General features: G+C 43.4%; 1 protein-coding gene and 1 non-coding gene across 9 annotated transcripts in view; both read left to right on the forward strand.

Annotated features, from left to right (window-relative positions):
* The window catches only part of MBNL2 (muscleblind like splicing regulator 2), a 161,730-nt gene that overhangs the window by 55,822 nt on the left and 78,658 nt on the right, over positions 1–27,250 (forward strand). The gene's annotated exons all lie outside the window — the stretch shown is intronic.
* On the forward strand, positions 12,444–12,515 carry TRNAC-GCA (transfer RNA cysteine (anticodon GCA)). The gene has a single exon. It is a non-coding gene; the product is annotated as a tRNA-Cys (tRNA).

The raw sequence follows: 27,250 nt of genomic DNA on the forward strand, positions 1-27,250 counted from the left end.
CCTCAACCTTAACTTCACATTTTTGAATTGCTGTTGGGCTCTTCAGTTCAGTTGCTCAGTCGTGTCTGACTCTTTGCGACCCCATGGACTGCAGCACGCCAGACTTCCCTGTCCATCACCAACTCCCAGAGCTTGCTCAAATTCATGTCCATTGAGTCGGTGATGCCATCCAACCATCTCATCATCTGTCATACCCTTCTCCTCCTGCCTACAGTCTTTCCCAGCATCAGGCTCTTTTCCAGTGAGTCAGCTCTTCGCATCAGGTGGCCAAAGTATTGGAGCTTCAGTTTCAGCATCAGTCCTTCCAATGAATATTCAGGACTGATTTCCTTTATGATTCAGTAAGATTTCCTTTACAACTGGACTCTTAATAGGGGCTAATTCTTTGCAGAAATTGCTTGAGTGTTTTCTAAATTATATGCCTCATTTTGGCCTGATTTAGAAGTATAATCTCAGGTAATTATTTCATTATCAATGGAAATCACTGTAGTCCTATAGAGCCTGTCAGCCAGGCATTTTTCATGCAATTATCTATTCTTTCTAACAACTCTGTAAGGTAAATATTACTCAGTTAACCATTACAAATGTGGATACAGATTCAAAAATACAAGTTGCTCTCCTATACCTTATAAATGGTGGAGCAGGGATCTGATTCCAGGTGTGACTCCAGGACTAGTGTCATCTCTTCCCTCTTCCTAATTCCCCTTACAGAATAATCATCGATGTAATTAATTCTAACACTCCTAATAGCTTAGTAATATTTATGTTTAACAAGTTTAGCATATTGAAGTGTAAAAAAACATTCCAAAATAGAAGCCCCAGGAATGAGCCTATTTATGTCCTTGAATATTAAATATTTTTTAAAAGCGAGAAACTGCAAGAGAATGCAAGGCACATGTTGTATTTGTTTTTGCATCTGCACACAAATATTATATCATCACTTACTAGGTCTCAGTAACAAAAATGGTTTGGATTCAAGGTGTTGGAGTGTGTGTGTGCCCCCGTGATTCTGAAGTGCATGGTTTCAGATATATGATGTGAGAAGGCAGGACAGCTTTGCACTTTAAGAATTCTTGGATCCCCTGATTAGACTTCTCTCTTATTAGAGATCCGTTTCCCGACCATGACTTCCACTCTCTCCTATAAATCAACCACTTCCCCTTTGTGCCCTCACTTGACACCATTCAGACCTCCATATATAGTATACCCCTCTGAGTACGTGTCCCAGGACAAGCAGGTAAGCTTCCTTTTAAAGGCAAGACTGTGTCTCATCTCTGCGCCCCAGCACCTAAGGTGGCGTCATAGCGGAAATGCAATCATGACCACTCAAAGAATGCATAAGCCAACAAAGAGTCCTCATAATTTTTCAAAGGGGATTTACTGATGATCATCAGTGCATTTTGGATCCAGCATTGATCTCTGGATGAGCATTCACCCTTTTCTCTAAATATTTCCTTTTGCCGGCCTGGTCAGCCTCTCCTTGGAATTCTCTCCTGCTCTTCCCCCCACAGTATACTCCTAGTTCTTTCACTGCTTTGACCTGCCTGTCTGTTCTGCCTCTAATCCCACCTCGTCCTCCCCTTGCTCCCTAAGGTAGATGCTCTCCAAAAGACCCAGTGTTGGTCCTCCCTAGGTCAGGTCCAGTGATCCATTCTGAAAGGGGAAGTGGAAATGACAGTGTTAGTCGCTCAGATGTGTCCGACTCTTTGCGGCCCTATTGACTGTAGCCCACCAGGCTCTTCTGTCTGTGGAATTCTCCAGTCAAGGATTCTGGTGTGGGTTGCCATGCCCTCCTCCAGGGGCCCTTACCTACCCACGGATCGAACCCGGGTCTCCTGCATTGCAGGCAGATTATCATCTGAGCTACTGGGGAAACCCTCTGAAGGGGGATCTGCCCTCAAATATTCAGTTCCTACCTCTGTGCTGATCAGTCCCAGTTCTGGGTGTGTGCTCTTCCCTGGCCAACTTCGAGGCTCCGAATTCCTACTGAACACCTCATGTGAATGGTTCATTGTCTGCTGCAGTTCAGGATATCTAAACCCACACCCTTCATCCTGACCCCACCCTGAGCCATCACCCACTCCATCCCCATGCCTGTTCCCCAGGTGCAAAATCTTAGTTTGATCCTCACCATCGTGCTAAGCACACTTAGTGTTTTTTTTCCCCCCTCCTTGTCCTGATAGTGGGAAGTATGCATCTTTCCTAAGTAATCAAGACTGTGGAATCTTTACTCAGAAAAGTGGTCATACCCTGAGACTACTGGCAAACAATCTCAGGATTGCAAAGGTTTCATGTTTACCTCTAAAAACTATCTATGGACTGTGAGTTAAGGAAGTCTCTCATTCACAGAGAAGTCTGACACATTAAAGTGGGCACAAGAAGACCAGAGGACCATTAAAGATGCTTTCTGATTGTTTCCCAGATTTTCCTAGAGCCAAGATAAGCGCCGAATTCTTCCTAATACTCAAGATATTCTCTGCTCAGGGTGGATATACTTTTAGTTTTTCAGGACAAGAGGAGGACCATTACTTCCTGTCTAAGAGCAGACGGAATCAGCTTTGATGCCTTCAGTGAGCAAGGGAATGAGATTCTGAAGCTCTACAGCATCTGCCTAAAAGTCTTACTTAGGGGCAGCACACCTGCGGCATTTATTTTATGGCTGATGCCACTTTCCTGGGACACGGCTGCTACCTAACACAGTTTACAGTGACGAGTCAGACAAGATCACCTCTGTGTTAGTTTCCTGGGGCTGTGATTATGAAATACCACCAACTGGGTGGCTTAAAACCACAGAAATGCATCATCTCCTAGTTCTAGGGGCTGGAAGTTTGATCAAAGTGTCTGTGGACCATGTTCTTTCTGAATCTCCTACAAGAGCAGCTTTCCTTGCCTCTTCTGGTTTCTCGTAACACATTCCCTATGACTGTGTAATTCTGATCTCTGCCCTCCTCTGCAGATGTCTGTCTTCCTGTCTGTCTCTCTTTGCATCATCTTCCCTCTGAGTCTGTGTCCAAATTTCCCCTTCTTACAAGGACATGAGTTATATTAAGGTAGGGCCACTCCCCTCCTCCAGTATGACCTCATCTTATCTAATTACTTCTGAAGTGACTCTGTTTTCAAATCGAGTCACAGTCTGAGGGACAGGGATTTAAGATTTCAGTATATCTTTTGGTGAGGGGTAGAGGGGGACAACATGAGGCAGTGCATAACAGTAACATCTAAACATCAGAAATCAAGCACTGTGGTCTAATTCAATGAGTCCAAACTGGGTTTCAGAATCCATCTGCACACACTGCCCTGGATGGCCACTAGCCATCATCGGAGCTAGCAAAAGAGAGGAGGCTTAAAAAAACTCCAGTTTTTGATATTGAGTAAGAGAAGGCCTGATGATAGACAGTCATTCTGTGATTATAATGATCTGTGTTTAAGCACGAAAGAATAGATAAAAATAATTCACAGAGAAAAGTGGCGAAACTGCTCCAAAAATAAAACTAATGAAATAAAATACCAATTGTAACCTTAATTATATTGCTTAATAATTACATTTGTTTATTTACTCACTTTGCCTTGGGCAGTGATGGTAACTTCTGTTAGACCGTGTGGGAGTTCTTGGGAAACCATTTCTCTACATTTATCATAATAAATAATGTTTCATATTCTGTTTTTCTGAAGATGGAAACAGTATTTTGTCAGTACCCTTCTTCCATTCAAACCCCTGTCTTTATTTTAGGGTGTTTTAATACAGTGACAAACTAGGAAGCAAAGAGCTCGGGTAAAAGCCCTGGTCTAAGAATCTGCACTGGTTCTGAATTATGACATTGCTGCATGTAAGCTTACATCATTCACCTCCCTGAGTTTCAGGTGATGCGTCAGTAAACATTCACTAATTCATTCGTTCATTCATTCCCTCTAAGTAAACCAAAGGTACAAACTCAAGATCTGTAGGAATCAGCAAGTAATATGAATGAGTGACTCAGCACTCACTGCTTGGGAGACCTAGGGCTCCCTGGAGACAGCAGGAAATTAGCCAAAGAGCACATAACCCCTCTAGAGATGCCAGCAGCCACCCAGCCACAGACAGCTGTTGCCTGCCTTTTGAGCATCCTGGGGATTTAAAAAACAAAAAGGAACCAGGGATACAAGTTTTGATGTAAAGTTTCCCAATTTCTAAATCTTGACAGCCAATTAAAATATCTTTAAATCCTGAAGTTCAAATAGAACACCTCTACTGGAGGGATTCAACCTAAAGTCTGCTACATTTAGCCTCTGAAACAAATAAGTATTGATCCTTTGACAGGCGCTGCTAAACACTGGGAATAGAATAGCATATACAGATTCTTCCATCGATAGAGCTAATTGAGGGCAGAATGAATTTATAAACTGTTCTTCGTCATCCTTGAAAGACTGTTTTCACACCGCTTTGGTGATTCACTCTCTGGTTTTCCCCTTACCTCACTGGCCACTCCTCCTCTGTCTCTCTTCCTGAATCACCCTCCTCCTCCGGACCTCTAAGTGCTGGCTTCTCTCCAGGCTTTGCCCTCAAGCGTCTTTTCGATGTTTGCTCACATCCATGGTGGGCACCTTAATCTTCTGATGACTTACTGAACACATTCTTACCTCGGGGAGTTTGGGCTTTCTGTCCATCCACCCCTAAACTGGACTTCCCTCAATGACCTCATCCTACCCAAAGGCTATAAACATTTCCTATATGCTGAAAATTTTGAACTTCTATCTCTAGCCTTGATTTCTCCTCTGTCTAGGCTCACACATCCAACTGCCAACCTGCCATCTCTACCTGGATATTCAAGTGACTTCTCAAGTTTAATATATCTACTAATAAGAACTCATTGGAAAAGACTCTGATGCTGGGAGGGATTGAGGGCAGGAGGAGAAGGGGGCGACAGAGGATGAGATGGCTGGATGGCATCATGGACTCGATGGACGTGAGTTTGAGTGTACTCCGGGAGTTGGTGATGGACAGGGAGGCCTGGCGTGCTGTGATTCATGGGGTCGCAAAGAGTCGGACACAACTGAGCGACTGAACTGAATAAGAACTTGAGGCCCCCCCTTCAATCTGCTGTTCCCATGGTACCTGTTCTCAGTAGATGGTACCGTTTATTCAGTTGATCAAATTAAACATCTTAAAACCGGCTGGAATCTTCGGTTACCATTACCACCATGTCCAATCTTTCTTTTCTATCAGCAGGTCCTATTCTCTCTGCCTTCAGAAGACATCCTAGATCTGAGCACTTTTCAGCACTTCTGTGATGACTGCCTTGGCCCAAACTACCATCGTGTTTCAAATGGATTGTTACAATAGTCAACCATAGCTTTCACTTTTGCCATTCCTTACTCTCGTGACTCCACAGTCATGTCACTCTCTAGCTTAAAACTTTTCAGTAGCTGTTCATTTCATTGATGAAACCCAAGGGCCTTCCCTAAAGCCCCATGTGGTCTGGCCCCCGGCTGCATTCCTGGCCCCACTTTCCCCCGTTTGCACTGGCTGTACCCTCCACCTGGAATGCTCTCCCCCCAGGTAACTACAAGCCTCAGTTCTTCACTTTGGTCTGGACTTTGCTTAAATAGCACACATCCCTCCACAAAAGCAACCTCAGAACTTGTCCTTAAGGGATGTTATCTGCCTATGTATCTCTTTCTTCACCATCTCCACTGCTGGAAGGTAATGCTGGAAGGCTGGGGTCTCGATTGCTCTATCTCTGTGCCTGGCAGCTTCTGGGTGCTCATTCATATTTACAAAAGAATTAAGTGCATCCTTGGGCTTCCCTGGTGGCTCAGTGATAAAGAACCCACCTGCCAATGCAGGAGGTGTAGGTTTGATCCCTGGGTCGGAAAGATCCCTGGAGAAGGAAATGGCAACCCATTCCAGTATTCTTGCCTGGGAAATCCCATGGACAGAGGAGCCTGGTGGGCTATAGTCCATGGGATCCCAAAAGAGTCGAACATGATTTAGTAACTAAGTAACTATATTTATCAACAAATATATCCTTAAGTCTTTAAAATACCACTTAAAAATACTTTAAAACACTTTTTTCCCACTGTTTTTCCCACAAAATTCTGATAACTCTTTTGGCTACCTATTGCTCATTTTTTTCCATTAATCTACAGACAGAAAACCCTTCATGGTTAAAGGTTTTGTACAAACAAGTTCTTTGATTTACAACCCAAAGGTGTTTCTGGACCTGTGCATGACTTTGACTGCCTTGTTAGGCAGGTCACATGGAGACGTGCCCACAAGTGTCTGTTAAGAGCTATTTAAATTCCCGGATGGCCTGTTTGGCCCCTGTGGGCAGCTAACTTATCAATTCCCCAAAGCCTGACTGTAGAATGATGCTGGTACTGGACAACATTTTCCCTAGTTTGCTATAAAATCAGGACATTGAAATACATTTGTGTATTGTTTTGTTTTTATTGTGATGGGAACACAACAGGAGATCTACCCTCTTAACACATTTTTTGGGGGACTGTGCCATGTGACTTGTGGGATTTTACTTCCCTGACTAGGGATTGAACTTTCAACCCCTGCATTAGGGGCATGGTGTCTTAACCACTGGTCCACCAGGGAAGTCCATGACCACATTTTAAAATGCACAGTGCAGTATTGCTGTCTACAGGTACAATGTTGTAATGCAGATCTCTAGAATTTATTCATCTAACATACTGAAACTGTATAAATACATTTTTTTCATGAAGGTACATTCTTTAAAGGTTGCTTTTTATTCTGATTGCTTCTTTTTTTTTTTCTGATTATCATAGTATCCCTTTCTTTTCTAAAATGATTGTCAATAGATGCGTTTTGTTGTCCTTTTTTCCTTAATGGCCTTACTCAGCAAAAAAAAAAAACAAAAACTGGGCAGCTGTATGTCAGTTTCCCTTTCTTCTTATGACATATTACTGCCCAACAAAATTCATAAAAATCTATATTATTTGGTCTGAAATTCCCACCATCAGACTCACTCCTTTGAGTCACACACAGGAAAGGCTTTGTCATTAGAAAGTTTCCGTTGAGTCCACGTTCCCTGAGAGGACCCTAGAACTTCCTGGAACTTTTCTGTTAGCAAATGAAGCCAGCTTGATCTATCAGATAAGCTCATTTTCATTCTGGGGGAGGAAAAGAGCCTGACCCAGAGACTTTGAGACCTAGGACATATTTGCTTTATTGTACAAGACCAAGTCCCCAGGAAGCCAAAAACAGCTGGCGTTCAATGTCAAGGTCTAATCCACAGCGAGGGGGTGGGGGGGGGGGGTGGGCTCACCCCAGGGGGCTGGGGAGACCAGGGTTACTCTGGGGGAGCTTCACCAATAATGAACTTCACCTGTTTTACAATTTCCCCATGAACTTATCTGCTAATACTAAATAGCATATTCTTTCCACTTGGTTTGGTTCAATTTCCTCTGGCTCAAAGATTACAGTCTAGCATGTATTACTCTTTCGCGGCACTGCTATGACCAAGGAGGATAAAATTGATAGAGGACAGATTCTCCCTGAGCACCCGCCCTTGGGATTCAGGGAGTGAGTGGATGCTGACATGTTTATTTGTGATCAACCTTGCCCAGCCATCCTTCCTAACTGACCAGCATCCTGGGGATTTGACTGATGAGACCGTCTTCATGAGACTGAGGTCATATACCCATAATGAATATTAAGCCCTGTAAGAAGATGAGATACTGCCAGGAGAAAGAGGAAGAGAAAATGACTCAGGGCTTTAACCTGGTTAAAGCAAAACAAAACGACTGGAGTCAGTCCACTTCAGGCGTGTTTATGTATTTCATTTAGATTGCTGTTATCGTCCTGGAGCATTTCGTATTCTTTTGAAAGTCAGTGCTTATCGTTTTTGATTGAACGTGATATGGACACTAAGGTCCATCAGTAATCAGTCTTAATATGAAAACTTATTTGCTGAAAAGTAGAAAACATTTGATATAGGCTTCTTAAAAATGCCAATCTGGTCCACATCTCAAATCTCATTTGGAAGAATTTTCAAGAGCTCTCAGCCCTTAGTAAAATCATTAATAATGACACTGAAGATATCATTTCCACACCTGCTATGAAACTAAGCACTGACCCAGATGCTCAGGATCTAAAATTAATCAGCAGCAGCTTCATTTGAGTAATTTAATTCACGTTGCTTCTCTTCCATTCCCGTTGGGCGCTGGGTTGTTAATGGAAACAGTGATACTGGAAAATTTTGGATAGCCGAATTCTTAATGAAGGATTCTAGTAGATCCAAACATTCTGAGTCGTGTATAGAGGTGAGGGGAAGGAAATTTCACATCCTAAAGAACTTCAATATCTTTATTCATTTATTTCTTCTACAAATGGTCACTGAGCCACTCCTAAGCACCAGACACTATGTTTGGTAACAAAAAAAGACACAGGAACCTTGTTCTAGTGGAACTTACAGTCAAGTGGAAGAAACAATAGCCAGTGGAAAGTAAACAAACTCATCAGATCTTCACAGTTTATCAGGACTGTTATTCATTCATGAAAAGCTGAATGCCCAGAGATTGCAGGCATTGGGCCAGGCATTGGCATACAGCACTGTATAAAAGCAGACAGCTGTCTTGACCCCATGGGGTTTTCAGTCTAATGTGAGTGACCAGATGGGGGTAGAAATACCTCCTCTCCCCCCAAAAAATATTAGCTATTTTCAAGTTGTGTGAAGTGCTAAAAAGAAAATACAAGGAATGAGGATAGAAAGCAATGTGTCTGAAAGAAAGTGAAGTTGCTCAGTCGTGTCCGACGCTTTGCCACCCCATGGACTGTAGCCTCCCAGGTTCCTCCGTCCATGGGATTTTCTGGGCAAGAACACTGGAGTGGGTTGCCATTTCTTTCTCCAGGAGATCTTCCCAACCCAGGGATTGAACCCAGGTCTCCCACACTGTAGGCAGACACTTTACCATCTGAGCCACCAGGGAAGTCCTGTGTCTGAAGAAGAATTTAAATAGAAAAGATGGCCTGGGATGTTTTTCCCAGGAGGGGCTTTCTGAGCAGAGACCTGAAAGGTGAGAAGGAGGCAGCCGTGAGAAGAGCTTCCCCAGCACAGAGAAAAAGAGCAGTCCTAAAGCCTGGAGAGAAAAGCACTTGGCTGGCTTCTGGAAACCAGAGGCCAGGGTGCCTGAGACAAGGAATAGGAGAGCCACTGTGTAGGACTGGATTTGATGTGCAGTGCCTGGAAAATCCCATGAATGGAGAAGTCTGGTGGGCTGCAGTCCATGGGGTCGCTAAGAGTCAGACACAACTGAGCGACTTCCCTTTCACTTTTCACTTTCATGCATTCGGAGAAGGAAATGGCAACCCACTCCAGTGTTCTTGCCTGGAGAATCCCAGGGACGGCAGAGCCTGGTGGGCTGCTGTCTATGGGGTCGCACAGAGTCAGACACGACTGAAGCGACTTAGCAGCAGCAGCTAAGACTTGAGCAAGAGGATGTCTTGCCTCACAGAAGGCCTGCTGCCTAGAGAAGGAGTTGCTGGCAGGGGCTGGGCCGGGAATTCCGAGAGAGAAGTTTTGCATCTTCATACGGTCTAGAGATTGCCGCCAGTGCCACCAGGGGTGGGTGGGAGCAGTGGAGACCGAGAAGAGTGTATAGATTGAAAGTGTGTTTTGGAGGTAGGTATTACTGGGAAAGTTGCATCTTGACAGTTTATTCTTGAACAATTGTTTGGGGCTGTGCCGGGTCTTCACTGCTGCATGGGCTTCTCTCTAGTTGTGGTGTGCGGGCTTCTCATAGCAGTGGCTTATCTTGTTGTAGGCCATATGTTCAGTAGAAATGGCACACGAGCTCAGTTGCTCCAAGGTATGTGGGATCTTCCCGGACCAGGGATCGAACCTGTGTCTCCCGCACTGGGAGGCGGATTCTTTACCACTGAGCCACCAGGGAGAATACTGGAGTGGGTTGCCATTTCCTTCTCCAAGGCATCTTCCTGACCCAGGAATCAAACCCAGGTCTCCTGCATTGCAGGCAGATTCTTTACAGACTGAGCTACAAGGAAAGCCCAGGGAAGCCCCAGGACAGCCTATTGAAAGGGTCAATTAATATGCATCCTTGCTTCATTAGTTCCTGCCTTGATGGTTCCTGGACCTGGAGATTTGGAATGGGACGTTAGCCTTTTCTCTTGAGAGTGCATTTCTCCTGGTCCTGTCCACCCTGTTGGCCGTTTCATTCTTAATGTTTTCTCTCTGTGTGGTCACTCAGGAGCTGGGTGGGATCCAGAGCTCCAGGGAGAAGTTGGTTTCTTATCTGAGCAAATGTACTGCTTTGCAGAATCAGACTGCTTATCTCAAAAACCCTTCTAAATGTGTCTTGTATAATTGAAGTTCCTATTACTTTTGGTTTTCTTAGGGTCAAGTCTTGAGACTGGCTTCAATCTCATGAACTTTTCCTTAGCTGTTTTACACAGAAAGTTCTATTGCATCTTTTTTGTTTTTCTTTCAGGATTAGTTTTTATTTCCAATTTCAATCGTAAACCTAAAAACGTAGATTTTTCTTTCCGTTCAGTTCAGTCGCTCAGTTGTGTCTCTTTGCGACCCCATGGACTGCAGCACACCAGGCCTCCCTGTCCATCACCAACTCCTGGAGCTTACTTAAACTCATGTCCATAGAGTCTGTGATGCCATCCAACCTCATCCTCTGTCTCATCCTCTGTCATCCCCTTCTCCTCCTGCCTTCAATCTTTCCCAGCATCAGGGTCTTTTCCAGTGAGTCAGTTCTTCGCATCAGGTGGCCAAAGTATTGGAGCTTCAGCTTCAGCATCAGTCCTTCCAATGAATATTCAAGACTGTGGGGTTTAAGCCCAGTTCTTTAAGTACATTGCAGAAACTGTTCCCAAGATCCAAATTTCCTTTTTCAGAGTGCCTTATGTCTCTCAAATTTCTGAAATCTCTAATTGAAGTAAAAGTTTTAAATAAGTGGTTCATTTTCTTTATTTATTTATAGGTTTTCTTCTCATTAATTAATTTGTATTTTTCTCAGATAATTATTAATTTTACTCATTTTCAACTTAATCATTAATTCATGTTACTGTTATAAATCTTAATGTTTTATTATTAAATAATTTAAATAGGTTTATTTATAAATGTTATATTTTTTCCTTCTAGTTTTTTCTTTAATTAAACTTTAAAGTTCCAATATGAATTTCTTATAATGTTTCATTATTAAGAAATGGAGTTGTGCAATTTTACTTTTAAAATGTGCTGAAATATCTTATTGTCCAGATCATGATCAGTGTTTTATAAGCTGCATTTCCTGTTCTTAGGTGCAAAGTTATATCAAGGCATAGATATTTCTAGAAACATTAAATAATTTTTTATGTCCTTAATTGCTGATTTTTGTCTCTGGGACCTACCAAAGAGTTATGCAGTTTTGAAATTTTAATATGACTCATGCGATTTCTTATATTTCTAGAAATTTTGCTTTTCGTGGACTGACGCTGTGTTATTTTGTGCCTGGTGTTTCATGACTCATGGCTTTTTTATGTTTCTACTTGTATCAATATGCAGTTGACCGTCTGTCAAATTTATTTCGTGTTCAAATCTTGCTTTTTTCTGTCATACTTTCCAAGTATAACTTGTCACTCTTACTTTTATTTTTATTATATCTCATCTCATGTGAGCATCATTTCTTCAATTTGATTTTTAATTTGAATAAATTTTGAAATCTTACATGTCTTTAATATTAAAAAAGCAGCCTAGGAACTTCCTTGGTGGTTCAGTGGTTAAGACTCTGCAGTACCATTACAGGGGACATGGGTTCAATCCCAGGTCAGGGAACTAAGCCACATGCTGTGGCATATGGCCAAAAAATGTATTTAAAAGTAATTTTAAAATAAAATTTTGAAAGCCTATGTAGCTATCTAAGGAACCCCTTCATCCTTATTCTGAAATCCTTATCAGGACCTATAATGTTCTCACTTTGGACTTTGTCAAAGCACAGCATTGTACCAAAAGAGATAGAACTAATTTATGTCTGATGTTTCAGATGGGCTGGAAACACAGGAAATAATATACCTCCTGGCCATATTTCTATAACGTCATCTTGTGGATTACCATCTAACATCTCTAAGGATCAGGTTTGATGAAAGTGGAGAAATCCAGCATGATCCGTGAACTCTATTATTTACACCTGGTAGCCGGCCATAGCACAGTGTGAAGGAAGCTTCTTTCAAAAGAAAAAGACTTTAATCTCCCTAATCTTAAACCTTCTCACCTAGACTCATACAATGTCTATCTCCTTTTTGTCTCTAACTGCTTCAGCTACCTCCAAAACCCCTCATCAATCAATCCATGACCCTGTTTAATATTGTGCCATATTCCTTGGGAGTTCTTGCCTTGAGAGATTTTATAAAATACCTGAGACAAAAAGGCGTGTAGAAATAACAATTAAATATCCAACTGTTTGGTACTGATTATTAGAGGAAGAGGGCTTCCCTGGTGGCTCAGAGGATAAAGCTTCTGCCTGCAATGCAGGAGACCCAGGTTCGATCCCTGGGTTGGGAAGATCCCCTGGAGAAGGAAATGGCAACCCACTCCAGTATTCTTGCCTGGAGAATCCCATGGGCAGAGGAGCCTTGCGGGCTACAGTCTACCGGGTGGCAAAGAGTCGGACACAACTAAGCGACTTCACACACACATTAGAGGAAGAGGCTTCTTTGAAAAAGAGAGAGAGTCATTGGCAGTAATAGGCTTCCCTGGTGGCTCAGATGGAAAAGAATCGACCTATGTTTGATCCCTGGGTCAGGAAGATCCCCTGGAGAGGAGAACGGCTACCCACTCCAGTATTCTGAAGATTTCCATGGACAGAGGAGCCTGGCATGCTACAGGCCGTGGGGTCGCAAAGAGTCAGACCCAACTGAGCGACTAACACTTTCATTTCTGGCGGCCAAAATGTGTCAACAGCCAATCCTAGTTAGTCCCTGTTTAAAACATGATGGTACCATTGAGAGGGGAGAGCAGCCAGGATAAGAAATAAGGAAGAGCTCTTTATAGGCTAGGTAGAATTGGCTCAAAGGGACGGCTGATCCTCATGTGTGTACCCCAAATCATGGCTCCCAACTGCTTTTCCCTTGGGAACTTTCAGAGGCACCTGTTCAGTAGGTCTGGGTATAGATCCCAAGAATCTATTTTTGGAAGCTTTCCAGTGATTCATATGCATGGCCGAATTTAGAAAATGTTACTTTAAATGAGCTCATCTGACACTCTGAAACTGTTTGTTCTGCTGCTGCATAAATCTGTTAAGCATCCCTGAAGGTCTTAAAGTTCCCATTAGTCTTGCAAGTTTCCGATAAGGTATAAATGCCATGATTTCTCACTGGTAGCATTTTCCAAGTTAGGATTAAAAAAAAAAAAACAGGCACTTTTTCATACCCTTGATGAATACTCTTATTCCTGTGCCAATTTTAATTGCTGTGTTCAGCAACACAATGGCCTGTAAATCATTAGTCATAACTGTAAACTATGAAACAACAGCAGCCAATCCTAGTTAGTCCCAGTTTAACACATTATGGTGCCATTGAGAGGTGAGAGCAGCCAGGATGTGAAATAATGGGGATGGATAAGGGAATGAATTGGATATAGTAACTCTGCAGAAGAAAGATTCAAAGACATGCTAGCCTTCTCCAAATAGCAGAGTTAGCATGTTGAAGAGGAAGTATACTTGCTCTATGTAAGGAGTGGAACCAGTGTATGAGGATGTAAGGAGTGGAACCAATCTGTGAGGTCTGTAGAAAGAAGGTCTCTGTTCAATATGAGGAAAAAATTAATAAACACGCCTGGTAGGATAAAGTTCCCAGCTCCGGAACTTCTCAAATAATGCAAGCCTGGGATTTGCATTGTTGTTCGTATTTAATCGCTCTGCCATGTCTGACTCTTTGCAACCACAAGGACTGTAACCCACCAGGCTCCTCTGTTCGTGGGATTCCCAGACAAGAATACTGGAGTGGGTTGCCATTTCCTTTTGCAGGGGATCTTCCCAACCCAGGGATCAAACTCACGTCTCCTGCATTGGCAGGTGGATTCTTTGCCACTGAGCCACCAGGGAAACAAATGGGTTTTGTATTGTGTCCTTTAAAAAGTTCTTTCTATGCCAGAGATACTCTGAGAGAGTCCCATGTTGAACTAATTATTAAAATGGCCAAGCTCAGCAAGAGAAATTTCCCCCAGTGCCAGTGTTAGATAATTTGGTTGCCTAACAACCAGTAAACATCTATGATGCAGTGGAAAATCAATAGTTTGTGTGTCTGAACTGATTGTATAGTTCCTAACACCACACTTGGTTCATCCCATTGATGATAAGTATTCCCATTACAGTTTGTTGTGTATCAAAATGGTATAGAACTGCAACCTGCTCTGTTCTGATTTTTATCAAACATGAGCCAACTCCCCAACTTAACCAGAATGTACACAATAGAAATAGATGTTGCATTCAGATAGGAGTTGACAGGACACAGTGGTGAGAACAGAATAATTTAGGGATCTGTAAAACTGTTACATAAAGTCAAAGCTAGTAGTGTTTCTAGTGTGATGGTAGAAGTTTAATCATGAACTCTTCATCTTTGGAATTCAGTAGATTTTTCATAAGTGCCTAATGCCACCATTTAAGGTATAGAACAAATTTTAAATATTGATATATAACATGATTTAATTATTTAATCATAGCTTTCCATCCATCCAGTCTCCTAGGAAACCAACAAAATATATCTGGATAGTTTAGAAGTTTGATCTCGTTTATAAACGGCTGCTTTACATTATAAGAACACAAGAACTGTTATTTGTCAAACTTGTGCATTAAACATCTGCCAAGATATCTTATTAGGTTATCTGAGCAATAATGACTCGGTGCAAAATAAACCATGGAAGCCTGTCAGATTCTATCCATACTAAATAACTGAGACGCTCATTTTCCCTCCTTTGTTTGATCTCTCAAGCCCAAATCATAATTTTAAAAAGTGATTGATATGGATTAATTTCACTTTCTCCCTGAAAGATTCAGAATTGCTTTAGGTAACTTTTTATTAGCCAGTCCAGGACATTTTTACAACAATATAATTAATAGCATTTTTAATGAAAATGATGGCATATTAATTGGCAATTTTTGGATGACTGTGCTTCCTAATTACTTATTAACCTTTAAATCAGATATACACAAGGGAGAAGAACAAGATTCATGTCTTTGAGTATCTGAAAGCTTTTTTTCAAGGTGCTTTTTATAAAAAGAATCCAAAAGAACTGTTTTTTCCCCGAGAGGAAATTCTAAATTATATCAGGAGCTAAGTGTGGTATGACGCTTAAAAACACATTAATATGCTAGAGAAGTTTTCAGTGTATCTATTCTTGACACTTCAGTGAATCATCATTAATAGAAGCGTGGTTTAATAAGATAGTAAAAATGATGCCATCAGTTTTCCTTTATCATTTAAATTTGGAGGTAGTTGCAAAAGGTGCTGGAAAGTGGAAAAATACTATTATTAGTTGAGGTGGTCTGTTTGAATATTTCCATATATATATATTGGAAAATGAGGAAGACCAGACCTACAGAAGATTTCCCCAGGTCTTTTGCCCGAAACATCAAGTCTGACTTCGTGAAGCCAAAACAGGCTTTTAGATAAGACGTGGTCTGAACTTATCTCATTGTCATTTAAACAGTAGGTCTGTTGAAATAAACGTAAACTAGATGAAGAGACAAGTAAGTGGACCTCGGAAGGCAAGAGTCCTGTTTCATCTAATATGATGGGAGAGATCCCTTTTTCTGAAGACCTGCTTTCTTTGAACTTCTATGTGGCCTTCCTGTCTATCTAGCACTGTTCAATGAGTGCTACTATTTGAAGGTCAAAGTTGCTTCTCACTTCTTCTGAAGATTTGTTTTGTACCTGTGCCTGCCTTCTTGTTGACTTTTGCCCTGTGGAATTTTCTACACTCTCTTTCTCTGTCTCTGCCTTAATGCATTCATCAGATATATTTGTGAAAGTCTGCTCTTTGGCATAGAGGATCCAGAGGCGAAGATGCTCATAATAAGTTCTAGGCATGTGCTCTGGAAGCATACTGTGGGCTAGCCAACTCAGACTGGAGGTTGAGAGAGATCAGACTTCACCAGGAGAATGGAGCTGGTGGTGGTGGGTGAGAAGGCAGGACACACCAGCTCTGAATCTTCCTTCTCTAACTCAATGAAACCAGCTGTTTCCTCACTCTCCCGCACCCCCATCTGCCTGGTTTCATATGTCTCCAATTCTTCTGCACTCAGCTTTCTTTATAGTCCAACTGTTACATCCATACATGACCACTGGAAAAACCATAGCCTTGACTAGACGGACCTTTGTTGACAAAGTATCCTACTGGATTATCATTTATTAAAAAGACAAGTCACCACTGACCTTCATCCTTGCACTGGGATTTTCTCCTTTACTCTGTAACTCTCACAGATATATTGAGCATTTTTAACAATTCAGTAGAAAGTTTGAGTGGTGAGACAGAATTTTCAGTGACACTGGCCCTCCCCTTCAGGAAAGTCCGTCTAACTGACTCAACAAGACATCAGTGTCTGGGCAGATGAGTAACAGTGGCAGTTGATATGCCCGAGTTAGCAGTGCAGCCATTAAAGTAAGAAGGACTTAAGAATGATGACTGGGAAAGGAAGTTTAAGTGAAGATTGTTCAATGAGATGAGCCTGGAATCAGGCCCCAGGCACATGTGATGTCTAGACATTAAAACATTCACATGTATTGGGTGGATAAAATGAAAGTTTATTGACACCTACAACATGCTGTATGCAGTGTAGGCATTTTGCATTCATTATTGCATTTATCCTACCTTAATGATGTATCATTAAGGTAGACACTCTACAGATAAGAAAACTGAAGTGAAGAGTTGTTGTTGTTGTTCAGTCACTAAGTCATGTCTGACTCTTTGTGACCCTATGAACTGTAGCCCACCAGGCTCCTCTGTCCATGGGATTCTCCAGGCAATGATACTCAAGTGGGTTGCCACGCCCTTCTCCAAAGAGAGCTTATATTAATGATTCAGGATCCTGGAGCTAGTAAGTGCAGGAGGTGGGATTTGGGTCTAGACACCTCTATTTTCTGGATAGATCTAGGTTTTTCTATGGTTTCTAATTACCTCACTGTGTGAGCATTTCAGGCATTTCAGGAGGAAAGTGTGTGTTAGTCACTCAAATGTGTCCAACTCTTTGCCACCCCTTGGACTGTAGCCCACCAGGCTCCTCTGTCCATGGGATTTCTCAGGCAAGAATACTGGAGTGAGTTGCGTGTCCTTCTCCAGGGGATCTCCCTGACCCAGGGATCGAACCCTGTCTTCTGCATTTGCAGGCAGATTCTTTACCATCTGAGCCACCAGGGAAGCCCTCAGGATGAAAAGCAGAGACGATGGCCTGGAATGGGTCTGAGCATGGTCTGTGGAAGTACAGGAGGGGCACAGGCTGAGGGGCATGATGTCAGCTCAGATGCTTTGGGGTTGAAGTCACCCTGGTGTCTGAGCGCTCCGTCGGGTGCGGGAAGATCGAGATCGAGTTACTTGTAGGAAGCACTGCATCTCATTTCACTTGACCTCGAGTTCTGTGCCCCGCCCCACCCCCAGCCCCGGGGAAGGAAGCTCTAAAAGTCGGCCCAGCATCACTGGCCAATTCAACAACTTCACCAGTTTAGAAAAGGGGCTTCGTTGGCAGAAAACACCCCCAGCCTGTGTGAGTTCATCAACTGCAAACAGTGATGAGCCCTGTGTTGCTCCAGGTCACTTGTGTCCCTAGAAGTGAGGCTGGGCGGGGTCTTCCTGTCTCTTCGAGGGCTCAAGGGCGCTAAGCTGCACCAGCTTCTCTCCGATTTCTTCTGTTGGACCTCCCCCAACTCCTCGGGGGGTGACGACAGTGCCGTGTTTTCTCAGAGGCCTTGCCCTTGAGATGCTGCCAGATCCCTGCCACGGTTCCTCAGCCCATCCTCAACCTGTCTCTCCCGGGTACCACAGCTGTCTCCACCGGCTCCTTCCTCCCGAAGGCCCTCTCAGCTGGAAAGCCTAAGCAAAAGTTCCCTCTCTGGGCCTTTCCCCCATCTTTCATCCTCTGACCCAAGTCGTGTGTGTGTGTGTATGTGTGTGTGTGTTTCACTCAGTTGTGTCCAACTCTGTCCATGGGATTCTTCAGGCTGGAATACTGGAGTGGGTAGCCATGGACAACTCCTAAAGATTGTTTAAAGAGCTTGCCTCCAGGAGTACCTCTTTATTCTCGTCAGTCAAATGGGAGGAAAAGAACCTCTATCGACTGGATAAGGCAGGGGTCCTGTACTCTGGAGGGTATGAATGCCCAACGGAGCAGTGCATCAGTTCAGTTCAGTTCAGTTCAGTTGCTCAGTCGTGTCTGACTCTTTGTGACCCCATGAACTGCAGCACACCAGGCCTCCCTGTCCATCACCAATTCCCAAAGTTTACTTAACCTCATGTCCATTGAGTCGGTGATGCCTTCCAACCATCTCATCCTCTGTCATCCCCTTCTCCTCCTGCCTTCAATCTTTCCCAGCAACAGGGAGTTTTCAGATGAGTCAGTTCTTCACATCAGGTGGCCAGAATATTCAAGCTTCAGCTTCAGCATCAGTCCTTCCAATGAATATTCAGGACTGATCTCCTTTAGGATGAACTGGTTGGATCTCCTTGCAGTCCAGGGATTCTCAAAACTCTTCTCCAACACCACAGTTCAAAAGCATCAATTCTTTGGCACTCAGCTTTCCTTATAGTCCAACTGTCACATCCATACATGACCACTGGAAAAACCACAGCTTTGACCATATGGACCTTTGTTGGCAACGTAATGATGGCAGGAGTGAACGTTGACATTTTAGGAGCAGTGCATACTCTTTTCTAAATGTTAAACGGAGCATTTTGGTTGTGGGTTGAGATCGGGTGGGAAAAGCTTTGGAATTCCTTAAGCTGAAGATGAGAGGATAGGATAAAGTTGAAGTTTGAGATGTGTAATCAGGTGATAGCATGTAAGACTACTTTCAAGTGAAAAAGAGACTGTATTTTTATAAATTGGACAATAACTGCTTTCCAATGTTGTGTACATTTTCTACTGTACAACAGTGTGAATTAGCTTTAAGTATACATAGTTCCCCTCCCTCTTGAGCCTCCCTCCCACCCTCCCCATCCCACCCCTCTAGGTCATCATAGAGTACAGAGCTGAGCTTCCTATGAGTACAGAGGATTTCTGTATGTCCAGCAGCTTGCCAAGCTCTTTAAAAGCACTATTTCACTTAATCCTCGCTACCAACCCAATTAATTTTTGCCCATTTCGTGGGTGTGGCAACCGAAGCTTCGAGAGTTTCGTTTTTCCCGTGGCTGGTACATGGCAGAGCCGACTGATGCTTAGAACTTTAGTTCAAATACAACAGGTGCAGAAATGTCACCAGAGCGAAGACAGGGGTGCTCCCAGGAGGCTGGCGTGAGTCCTTAATTTCTCAGGGTTGGGACTCTGTTGGCTTGAGGGATAGACTGGAAAGGAAGCTGGAGGGCATCACAGGACAGGCCAGCAGGCTGAGAGTGAACAGGGAACCAGGGCTGGGAAGAGGGGACCCTGAGTGAGCATCCTGCGTGCCCAGCACATGTGGGTGGTTAGGTCCGCCAGCTCCGAAATCGCTCTGTGAAGGAGATAGGGGAGAGGGGACCCTGATTGAGCGTCCTGCATGCCCAGCACACGTGGGTGGTTAGGTCAGCCAGCTCTGTAATCGCTCTGTGTAGGAGATCTTGTCTCATCCCTCTTGTGGCTGAGGAGACAGGTTCAGAGGTTTGCGATAACAGCCCCCTGAGTGGCAGAGGAGGGATTTGAAACAGGACCTTTGGGATCACAGTCCTGCAACTCATTGCACTGTCTCAAATGTGCTTTCAAGCTGGAGGCCTGGGCTTGGGGAAAAAGGGCCATACAACTCCCAGAAACAGGGAATTGTTGGGAAAAAGAACATGCAAGAGGGCGCAGGGTGACCAGGTTTGCTGGGGGTGAGGTGGCAGGAGTCTACCTGGTTAGCATTGTCTTGAGCATCTGGAGACTGGAGCTGGTGAAGCCAGTTAAGTGGCAGAAGTCACGTGGCTGATGCCAGCTCCTCAAGCTGGAAGCAGAGTGAGAAGAGGAGGGGCCAGGAGAGACCCCGAAAGTGAGTGTTAGTCCCTCAGTTGTGTCCAACCCCAGGGACTGTAGCCCACCAGGCTCCCCTGTGCTTGGGATTCTCCAGGCAAGAATACTGGAGTGGGTTGCCACATCCTTCTCCAGAGGATCTTCCCAAACCTGGGATCGAACCCAAGTCTCCAGCATTGCAGGCGGATTCCTTACTGTCTGAGCCACCAGGGAAGCCCAGGAGAGACCCTAGGCACCACCAAAAGAGGTGGAAAAGGGACAGTTGGCACAAGAAGGAAAATAAGATGGTGCTGTGGTCAGAGACTCAGCCTGGAGGACATGCAGAGAAAGTTCCAGGCCAAGGGCACCACAGCCAGCCAACTGTCAGTCCACTCTAACCTGCCCAGGCTGCTGCCAGGAGATTTTGAATCACATTAGATTTATTAGGAATATATATTAAATTCCATCAGATCCTGTAACCGCAAAGGACGATGAGGTGTTTACTCTCCCGGGCACCACTACTTTGGGTGGCAAAGCGCCCTGTTTGCACAGTGGCTCCATCTAACCAGTTCTTGTTTTCTGATAAAGTATTGGCTGAACACTTGCCTTACATAAACAGATAGAAAAGTAATAATAGTGTATACTCCCTCGGACCATTATAGGAACGGCTAGGCTCCCACTTGATGAGGTTTGGAAACGACATAGCAATTTTGATGTCCTGTCAAGCTTGTTAAATTGCGATTCTACCAGGATTTTACATCGAGCCAGAACCAGCACGTCCCAGGGTATAAATTAGACATAATTGGATATGCACCGATTCTTTCAGGTCACTGGGATAGAATTTAATGCTATAATTGAATAAATGATACTGTTGTGACCTGAAAAGCCCTCTCCCAAAACTTCTAGCCCATTCTCTGAAATCAACTGAGGAAGCTGAATCCACTGTATGATTTTATCTGTGTTTTAAAAACCTAGCCCCACATCTGAAGAACGGCTCCAATCCAGACCTATTACATTTTCAATTGCCGTGCTAAGTCACTTCAGACTCTGTGCAACCCTATGGACTGTAGCCCGCCAGGCTCCTCTGTCCATGGGATTCTCCAGGCAAGAATACTGGCGTGGCTTGCCTTGCCCTCCTCCAGGGGATCTTCCCGATTCAGGGATTGAATGCATCTCTTGCACTGTCAGCCTGGTTCTTTACCACTAGCACCACTTGGGAAACCCATATTTTCAATTGAGAGGGCAGGAATTTGCATTTCTGGAAAGTTCTCTGGGACTTCCTAGACAGTCCAGTGGTTAAGACTTCGTGCTTCTGCTGCCGGGGTCACAAGTTCTATCCCTGCTCAGGGAACTAAGATCCCACATGCTGCACTGTGAGGCCAAAATAAAATAATAAATTAAAAATTTTTTTAAAGTGAAAAAGTTCTCTGATTAGTTCTGTTGGAAAGTTGTATTTAGAAAACGCTGCTCTGTTACTCAGGGAGGAAAGGTTTGTCACGTATTTTATTCGGCTAATCTACCTGGGGGTTGACCTAGTGCTGCTAAATAGGGAGGTGTTTTATTTGCTCATTGCCTGTACCAACTGTGATTTTAAATTTATATTAAAAAATTTACATACCATTTTATATAGGTCCAAACATATAAACATATATAATATATGGGCTTCCCCTGGTGGCTCAGATGGTAAAGATTCTGCCTGCAATGCAGGAAACCCAGGTTCGATCCCTGGGTTGGGAAGATCCCTGGAGAAGGAAATGGCAACCCATTCCAGTATTCTTGCCTGGACAATCCCATGGCAGAGGAGCCTGGCATGCTACAGTCCATGGGGGTCGCAAAGAGTCGTTCACGACTGAGTGACTAACAAACATATAAAAACAGATGTACTTACTTTTCAGTTTTTTTCTTGTTCTGTGGCTTCCAGTTTCTGCCTTAAATACTCTTCAATCTTAAACTTTTTTTTTCTTTTGGCCACATCTTGTGGCATTCAGAACTTCGCAGATGAGGGATCGAACCTGAGACCCCTGCAGAGGAAGCAGGGAGTCTTAACCACTGCACCACAAGGAAAGCACCATACTCTTTAATTTTGAATTTAATAATATTTGTCGTTGTCCTTTATGTTATCCAAATTCTCAAATATACTCTGACCTGGAGCAGGAGTGTCATGAGCTGACAAGTGAAGGATTTCACAGTGTATCAAAGTAGACCTCTGGGACTTCCGTGGTGGTCCATTGGTTAAGGATCCACCTGCCAATGCAGGGCACGCTGGTTCAATCCCTGGTCCAGGAACTAGGATCCTACATACTGTGGGACAGCTAAGCCCGTGAGCCACAGCAAAGACCCAGCGCAGCCGAAACAAACCAACAAAGTAGAAGAGCTCTGAAGACCTGGTTTTGGATCCCAGAACTCCACTGAGAAGCTCGATGACCTTAAGCAAGTTATTTGCAATATAGCAATAATAATGCCAGTGTCTAGTCTATGCAGCTCATGGAATTTTCATAAAAATCAAGTGCTATGATAAAAGTGGCAGTGCCTTTTAAACTATTAAATGGTTACAAATATGATGTGTTACCATAGAGAATTAAAATAATGACTCCTATATTGTTACCTCCAGGACAATCCCCAAGGAGAGGAAAAGTGAGAGGGATTCCAGCTGTGATAGTTTAGAGAAGCTCTGTTTGATTTTTCTGCCTTCTGTCTGATTTATATATTGGTTTTCTACATAAGACTTCATTGGAAATCTGCTGCTTAAAAAGGAGGGGTTGAAAGTTACTGTTCTGTGGCCTATTGGGCTTTCTGCCCATGTTCTTCCTTCTTTAATTGCAAGCCTACCCTTAAGCAAGGAACTGATCATTATCACCTTCACAGACATTTTTAAAAGGTAAAATTCTAGTTAGTTTCCTTCCTTGACTTCTTATCAGTAGTTTTGTTTAAATTCTTGAATTGAGTTAAATGGTTAAAATAGGGTTTTTAGATGAATTACTATTATTCCCAAATTTTGTTTCTACTGTCCCTGTGCATAATTACAAAATTACTGTAATAGGAGAACTTCTTAACTAATTACAATCTACTACTTGGAAGTAAGAGTGAACTCAGAGACTTAACCAGGTATCAGGCAATGTGAGCAAATCAGAAAACTGATCAGTCCCCAGGGCTCAATTGATATTAGATGGATGTAATTTTACGTTAACCTGAGAATTCAGCGGTACAGAATTCTGCCAACGCAGGAGACCACCCTGGAGGAAGAGATGGCAACCCACTCCCGTATTCTTGTCTAGAGAATCCCATGAACAAAGGAGCCTGGCGGGCTGCAGTCCATGTGTTTGCAAAGAGTCAGATATGTTAGTGACTCATGAACCATAACCTCTTAAAAGCCTAAATCAGTACCTCAGAAATCCCAAATCATGTATTTTCAGGCTTTCTATATATTTTTGTCAGATTCGTATGGTGGATGTCTCAGGAAAAGTTCAAGACATTTGACAGGAAGTTACCCCAAAGTAATTAACCTTTCTAAGAGGAACTGAGCAAGATGGAAGGAGGAGAAGGGACAGCAAAGGAATAGAACAGATGCACTGACACACACACACATACACTGGTTAAGGGAAAACAAACCAAAACCAAAACAGGATGCCAGCGGGACATTCTCTGCCCCGAGCATGGGGGGCATCGCCAGTGCCCTGCCTGGGCAGCTTCCACTGCTAGTCTGCACGTGGTCCTTTTTGTCACCGTACACAGAGGAAGGTGGGGAAAGAGAGCTTTCCATGACATTAAGCATCATTTATCTCCTCTTTCCCCAACACCTCTGACCTAAGAATCTACTAGGATGGTTCAGATGAAAGAATCGTCCAACCTGACTTCTCACTACTTCCCAACCCTTGTTCACCGCATTGCAGTCTGATTTTTGTTCCCAAAGCTCCACCAAAGTTGGTTATTGATCACCAGTAACTATGGAATTGCCATATACAGTGATCACTTTTGCAACTCTTTTTAAAATTTTTTTTAATTCAGCATTTTTATGTATTTATTCATTCTAGCTGTGCCGGCTCTTAGTTGTGGTACGCAGGATCTTCAATCGTCTTTGTGGCATGCAAACTCTTAGTTGCGGCGTGTGGGATCTAGTTCCCCGACCAGGGATCCAACCCAGGCACCCTGCATTAGGAACTCAGAGTCTTAGCCCACTGGACCAGCAAGGAAGTCCCACTTTTCGACTTTTGATTTTACCGGACCTCTCCTTAGGACGTGAATTGCCACACACTCTACTTTCTCTCCCCATGCCACTTCCTTCTTCCATTTCCCTAAGGCCTATATTTGTGGACTCTTTAATTCCCATCTGAGATCATACTGATGATGATCTCTGCCTGTCACCTCTGTAACTTAAACGACACATATTATGTCACACTGTGATGATTTGTTGACACTATTGAGAGACTGGCCCCAAGCCACCAGTGTGAATACCTTGGGACATAAATGGGAAACTCAGTCCTTGATGATCCTTATTTTAACTTGTTCCCTCTGAACAAGGAACAGAACAGCAAATGCTTCTAGAAAAACCTGAAGGGATTCCCAGCACCAGAAAGGAAGGGGGAAAAATAAATGTCCTACTTAGTAGCTCATTTTCCACATTGAAAAGGAAAAAAAAAAAAAAAACCTACATGGGAAGTAGAGAGCCTTTGGACATTGGTCTCCTGGGGCTCAGTGGAGTCTGATGTCGGTTGCCAAGCAACAAGAACAAGGATCAAGGACTTTGAGTTCTCGGCAAGGTGGGAAGCATATTTGGATGGATTCTCAACAGGATGTCTGGAATTTGTAGGGAGGCTCAACCTTGGTTAGCTCCTCAGCGTTCATGAGGTCCTTCAGCACGCCTAGTCCTTTTAGATGCTTGATTCTTGTTCTCAGCATTACATCTTATTCATTTATTTTGCCATGCACGCTCCTTTTTTCTCCCTAGTTAACTTGAAAAACTTTTGAGGGATAGAAAGGAAGCCTAAATATTATGGTCTCACCTCCCAGCATCTCGTGTGAATTATCTTCTATAAAACTATATTGGGTGATTATTCGACCTACCATCCTAGTTGGTTGTCAGAGATCCTTCTTTTATTTTTCTTAGTGGACACAAGTTTAGTGACACTTGTAGAGGCGAACTTTGCCTGTCAACTTTTAACTTCCATTGATTTTTCCATGGAGTGTGCCAAAACCTTAAATTGATTCCAGTTGCTCTAAAAAGATGTATATTTTTCTTCTACACGTTTTAAGGAAAAAAAACATTTGAGTGTGTTTTCCCTAGACTAAACCACAATCAGATAGTTTCTCCAGGAATGTATGAATGAACAACAAAGTGGTTACTTTGGAAGCAGACATGCTGTTATATAGGATTTCAGGAGAACTCAAGTAATTCCATATTTCACATGACTCCAGGTAAAAGGAAAAAAAAAAGAAAACTTAGCCGGCAGTAGGAAAGGGGAAAATAAATTCTAAAGCTCTTTTGTGCAGATTTGTGGTTCAGAAACTGAAAAAATTTGATTCAAAAGAAATACGGCAAATTATATTAGGGAATATGAATTGCCTTTAGACAAAAGAATATTCATGGATTTTTGCTGTTTAAAGATAAAATAGCTCTCTTTCTCGATCACAGACTCACCACATCTTGGATCTGTAAAGGACTGTGGGGAATTAAATTATTTTCCACACAGTGCCAAGGCAGTGACTCCTTTAGGGCAAGGATCATATTTTCTGCTTCCTCTTCAAAAATGTCCACAGTGCTGAGTCAAGAGCTGTGCGCTCCGTTCCCTTAAATAACAGGCAATGATGTGGCTGCTGCTGAATCACAGCTGTGGGGGGCGGGGGGAGAGAAAAATCTCATCTTTACTTTCTGGATTCGTCTTTCTCTTTGATAATGGCCCATTTTGAGCCATAAAGCTATTATAATAGTAGGGATCACATCTCTGGGATTTTTGCCCATGCCACTCATTCAGATGTCATTGGAAGAGCTGCCCTGGTGCTTTTGTTGCCTGATGGGCCCTGGCCAGCTGCCCCAACAGCCTGCAGGCCCGCACTTCACAGAGAACCTAGCCCATGGACGTGTCCATTCAGAAACTGTTGCTCAGGTCTTACCTTTGGATCACCACGGTGCCGACGCTGACAATGACCCCACACCAGTACTCCTCTCAGAGTTGTCTAGGAAGCCCCTCCAGCTGTCACGTAGGGTAATTAACACATCCCTCTACAATTATGCATGCTGGTAGAGGAATTTCAAACATTTGGCCAGATAACAAATCCATCCCCTCTGTTAGAGAAAGGTCATTGCTCTGGCCATCTGGATATTTACTTTTCTTTAGAAATGAACTTCATGGAATTTTCTGGTGGGAGGGCAAAATGATGAGGAGGAATGGGAATTTCCTAGTAAAAATAATCTCCCATTCAACAGTGGCTATGCCCACATACTAGCAGTCTTAGATTTTACATCCAACCTTTATTTATCCCGCTATTAGCATACGTCGTGCTTTAGTCTGCATGCTGCTACAGAGGAGTGTCTTCGATGACCTTGACATGTTACTATTGGTCTCGGTAGCATAGTACATATCTCTGTTATCATCCATGTGTTCATGAAAGCGACCAGCAACCACTTTGGGGGAAGTCGAGAAAGAAAAGACACTGGGAGGAATGCAAGGATGGATAATTCCTGCCATTAAGAGGGATGTGGGTTCGCGGGAGGGAACACACAAGTGACTGTAATACAGGGATCTTAAGCCTTAACTGCCAGAAAGATACATGAAATGAATCCCTGTGGAAGGAGAAGACATGTCTGAGGGGGGTTCATTGGAAAAGACCCTGATGCTGGGAAAGATTGAAGGCAAAAGGAGAAAGGGGCAGCAGAGGATGAGATGGTTAGAGAGCATCACTGACTCGGTGGACATGAATCTGAGCAAACTGGGAGATAGTGGAGGACAGAGGAGCCTGGTGTGCTGCAGTCCATGAGGTTGTAGAGTGGGACACGACTTAGCGACTGAGCAACAAAAATAAGTAGGCTCAGTGGAGAAGACGGCACCTGAGATGGGCCTGGGAGGTGGGGGAAGAGGGCTTTTGAGGCAGAAATAGCTGCGGGAGCATGAGTTTAGAGAGAGGAGAGAGTGGAGTA

Source organism: Bos indicus, chromosome 12 (assembly GCF_029378745.1).
Source record: "Bos indicus isolate NIAB-ARS_2022 breed Sahiwal x Tharparkar chromosome 12, NIAB-ARS_B.indTharparkar_mat_pri_1.0, whole genome shotgun sequence".
Classification (NCBI taxonomy): Eukaryota; Metazoa; Chordata; class Mammalia; order Artiodactyla; family Bovidae; genus Bos; species Bos indicus.